Source organism: Maniola jurtina, chromosome 17 (assembly GCF_905333055.1).
Source record: "Maniola jurtina chromosome 17, ilManJurt1.1, whole genome shotgun sequence".
Classification (NCBI taxonomy): Eukaryota; Metazoa; Arthropoda; class Insecta; order Lepidoptera; family Nymphalidae; genus Maniola; species Maniola jurtina.
In genome coordinates, this window is record NC_060045.1 from 8,033,987 (window position 1) to 8,039,026 (window position 5,040).

Consider the following 5,040-nt stretch of genomic DNA (forward strand, 5'->3'; position numbering starts at 1 on the left):
GGCTGTATCAGACCTGCTAGCAAGTGATGATGCAGCCTAAGATGGAACACGCTTGTCTAGACGAAGAAAATGCCTATTCACTCTTTACTTGAAGGTACCCATATTAATTATTATTATCAACAAGCAAGTGGGGCATTGTGCTAAAATTTTAATTCAGCGGCCTGCATTATAAAGGGCTGCAGGAAGTAGGAAAAAGAAAAGTTCATATTAATAAGGCTACATCGAGATGAAGCACGGAAGTACCTATAGCTTTCTATCTGTTTTAAAAAATCGGGGCCTCCAGTAAAAAAAGAAACAACTCAACACTTTTCTGGAGGGACAATATACCTTAACTTTTTAATATTAGTATATCGCTGTTGAAACCATAACTCTTTTTATTGAATAGAATAGATTTTTATTCAAATAAAATTTTTACAAGTGTTTTCGAATCGTCCAAATAAATTTACCACTGGTTCGGAATGCCGTTCCTACCGAGAAGAACCAACAAGAAAATTTGATGACAAAATTCTAAAAAAGTTATGATTTTGACTGAGGAATACTATATAAATCTTTAAAAAGTTATAATATTTCTTGTCTCCCACAAAAAGAGTCGTATTTGAATTGTTCCCTTATTTACTGGAGGCGCTGTAATATCATTGCATATCAACGCGGTTGAGTGTAATTAATATTATACTTAATGTGAATTGTTCTGTTCACAAACATGCAGCCCATTGGAAGCGAGACGGTGAAAAACTCAAGCGGCAAACATAGATACGCAGAGGAGAGCACAACAAAAACACGACATCGAAAATCGTTACGACATTCCATCGAACACGTTACCTACGGAATTTACACACTGCGGTTTTTATCGAAGAGGTTTTATCGTCACACGTACGTATCGTGTCGCGTACGAGTATGTCGTATAGGTATTCGTGGTACGATGCGCGTGCGCCGGTGAACGCGCGGCCGATACGGCGGCCTGGGACAATGTGACTCCATGTACAACGATGCCTCCCCAGCAGAGCCTAACCGCCTCTCTCTTTCAAGTTAACGCAGCTTTACTTCAGCGCTCCAATAAGTGTTCTTTTACGCTCGGTACTCATGAAATTAATAAGGAGGCATTTTTCTTCGAAGCTAGCCTCTTATAACTTAAATAGCCAAGCTAAGTTAGATTAGGTTATCTAAAATAATAGAGTAATTAATATTAATGTTTCTAGTAAATGGTTATTCCTATTACCTTACTTGGTTAGTAAGCTTAGACAAGTGTGCGTGTATACAGGATTTTTAACAAAAATCAAATAGATACAGTTGGATATACTTTCTCTGGAAGAGGTTTTCATGTCAAACAAATCAGTCACATACACCAATTTAAATTCGCTCGGCGAGCTATGGATAGGGCTATGTCAGGAGTCTCTCTGAAGGAGATTTTAGGATTGATTAAGATTCAAAATGAAGAAATCCGCAGGGGAACCAAGTTCACTGACATAGTCCAAACCATCAAGCAAGTTGAAGTGGTAGTGGGCAAGCCATGCCGTAACAGCGAAGGCTGGTGGAGTTGAAAAGTTCTAGAAAGGAGATCGCGAATTATAATAATATTATTTTAATGACAACATTGTATTCATGCGTTATTGTATTATTGGATGCCGTAAGGTAGAATTTGGCAGAACCTAACAAGATCTGTAAACTAACCCAGATTTGCAATGAAAATAATTGAATTGAATTGAACAATTAAGTTTATTATGATCGACGATACAAAGAGGATAGCGAAAATGGCTGAATGGGAAAAGCTGAGCAACGTATATGATGGCGATCTTTGGAAAGAGTTTAGCAGTGGGCACCCGCAGGTTGATGGGGATGAAGTGATATCACAGAAGGAATTTCCACAGAAATGACCCTAAACCTTGTATCTCTCTTCATATCTTGAGAGCTGTCGTCGCATAAGTAGGTTCAATTTCCAATTCAATATAAATCCTGAAAGCCATTCCACGTGTAAACACAGTAGGTACGCCTACACCACGACAGGCCCCGTTTTATTACATACGAAATTGTTTTGTTGCGCATAAAATGAGGTTTGTTTGAGATACACATAATTGTATAAACTTTAGTAGCAACGCGGGATTGTGAAGCCCATTATCCTTCGTGTGGAACCACAGCATTCTTGTATATGTTACTCAGTTGGAATTATATGCGGTAACACTGCACTAGTTTATGTTAAAACTACATTATGCCCGCAGCTTCGCCCGCGTGTATTGGTCAGATCCCCTGCAGCATCAGGATTGAGGAGGAGTTGGAATCCAAATTTTTTATGGAACAATGTCGAAAGTTCTCCACTATCTTTATTAGTATAGATTGGCAAAATCGCTACGCAATTCGAAACTTGCACTAGAAATATTGCAGCGTGCTTTGCTAGGTACAGGTAAATAGGAATCTAGGCTAGGGCTTTGTAAACAAATCTCGTTGACAAAACTCCATTTAGCGCGTTGAAACATGTATGTACTTCAACATCCTTACGAAACAAACCTAAATATTGACGCGGTCAGAACATGTGAGAGAACAAGAATAAACAGTGCAGTGCACAAGGGCGTCGAACTAGAACGAGTAAATTGGCACTGCCAAAGCTGCAAATTGAATTACAGAAACTAAACGCATCAATGGATTGGATGATAAATACAACGAAGTTCTGTTTTAGTTGACAATGACCACAGAGTTTAGACTGCAACTTTATTCAATAGAATATTAAGAGTTAAGAGTAACGGGGATGACTAGATGCAAGAGAAAGACAAAACTGTAGTTTTTGGCATAATGCCTAGAATCGATATGGCATGATCGTGTAACGATTTTACGTTAGTCCTTACGTCACTCATATTTAGCCAGTGGCAAAAGCCGGTGACGTAACAATCGTGCCCGGACGAGACATGGTTCAAAGTATTGTATTAAAACATTGTATGGAGTAAAATAGTCAGTAGAGGATTCGTTGAAGAATCAAAGTAACTAACAGCTCAACGGGTCACTAAACTGAAGTGGCAATGGGCTGGGCAGAAAAGAACCGATAAACGTTTGGGTTTCAAGATGCTGGAATGGCGACCTTGCATCCAAAAGCGCAGCCTTGCTAGACCCTCGAATATGTGGACGGAATAGAATAGAATATATTTTATTTATGTAAGCTTTAAATGTAGTATAGAAGTAGGCGTTATTTTGCGGAAGTCTATGACATACAAGGAACCAAAAACTTAATTTGCTATAATCCGCCAAACCACAGAAATCTGTGCGTGTGGCTTGCTTGGTGGCTTTTCCTGCCTGTTTGTCAGTGGGAGGGCGGGCGGTCCATGTCGCATGCTGCATGTTGCACCATACAGATTTCTTTGGTTTGGCGGATTATAGCAAATTAAGTTTTTAGTTCCTTGCAAGTAAGCTTTTACAAGTGCTTTTGAATCGTCAAAATAATTTAGGACGGTATCAAACGAGTCGCACAGAGACGCTGAAATCCAACGGCAAAGTGTGGCGTATGTGTGTCCCTACAAGAGACCTTTATTTAGTACCCATTCGTAAATTATACCTAAAACAAACTTTTTTCCATGGAACATTATTACAATATACTATTTCTATGACTTTTGGGAAAACCTTTCATTTAAAAATAATCAACAATAATATTTTGTACGATAAGTGGTCCAATGCTAAACAAAACGTTATTATTTTGGTGTCAGAGTAAAAGTATAATAAAGTGAATAAAAAACTACTTTTCATGACTTTAATCTTAAAAATCTCGATTTGCTGGCACGATTTGGCTATAAAAGTTATGTACGCAATTTTGTGTGCCTATGTGTTGTAGTCCAAAGCTAAAATGCCGGTAAATCTGTTTGGTCTAGGCAATTCTCTGAAATGCCGAGGGCCCTTAGTCTAAGCTTTAGGATACCTTCAGGGTAAGTTTTCGGTCCATTGACGGAGTGCCTGAATTTGCAGAACAAAGTGGAAACTCAATTTTGTTAATTCGACTATGAATAAGTGCTTTCGACATTCCTGAGGATTACCTAGGCCAATCGCAATGTGCTAGCATCTGGATTTTGTACATAACATATGAAAAGAAGAATATTATAATCGGTCCATTTACGTTATTTATGTTTCAAATAGCTGACAGTCTGGCCTACTTATTTAATATTATTTTGTTAGAAACGCAAAATCATACGAACAAAATAGGTATATTTAGACCAAATATTCCAATAAACATGAATGAAACTAAAATTTTGAATCATCACTATTACGCACATTTGACTCAAAAACAAAACTATTTTTAAGTGTCCTAGGTATTTTTACAATGGACGCTATTTTTGAAATCACTTTTTCATTCCAAGGTTTCAAATAGGTACTTTTGCGCTTATCTGGTGACGACTAACTGAAAATATTTAGGCGTACATTCATAGATATATACCATAACATTTACAAAGTACGCTAGATATGGATTCGGATCGCCCCACCGAGTCGGTACCAGGAATCAAAAACAATGTTGGCATAATCACTATTTGTTTAGTTCGGAGTAAGCTCACATGAGCATGACAGAATCAACTAGAGTGAGGAAAGTCTCGGTTTGATCTTGAATCTACATCTGTTAAATATTAGGCTAGGGGTCGACATAAAATCAAAAGTCCGTTTCATGGCCTCCATGGTTTTTTAATAGTACAGTATAGGCAAACGCCTAAACACAATCATATCTGATGGAAAGTGAAAAAATCACTGTCATTTTGTATCGCGCTCCTTATCTAGCGTACTATCTAAATATTTTATTACATATCTATCGAAACTTCACATAGTTTTATACACTTCGTAAAACGCAAAAGTTTAACATTAAGGTGACAGCTATTATCATTAATTATGTTTAGGGCGCTCCCAAATATTCAATTTAGATGTCATTTCTGGATGATGCTTGCCAACGACTCTGTCATCGTGTTATTTCCTCGTAGATTAATTATTATTATTAAGATATAAAAATACTTAATAGATTTTTCATAATAATCATATTCACGGCTAGCAGCAGCTTCGCACAGGAAGTATACCTAATAACGATAT

The 5,040-nt window shown here is 37.5% G+C and overlaps 1 protein-coding gene across 4 annotated transcripts in view; it reads right to left on the reverse strand.

Moving 5' to 3' along the window:
• The window catches only part of LOC123873607 (long-chain-fatty-acid--CoA ligase 5), a 70,305-nt gene that overhangs the window by 33,957 nt on the left and 31,308 nt on the right, over nt 1–5,040 (reverse strand). The window contains exon 1 of one of the 4 annotated variants that reach the window (XM_045918521.1): nt 824–957. The exons of 2 other annotated variants lie outside the window; for them this stretch is intronic. The gene's annotated coding sequence lies outside the window, so the exon portion shown is untranslated. Of the gene's footprint in view, nt 1–819; nt 958–5,040 lie in introns of those variants that run through there. One more of the 4 variants, XM_045918520.1, reaches the window with a different exon arrangement.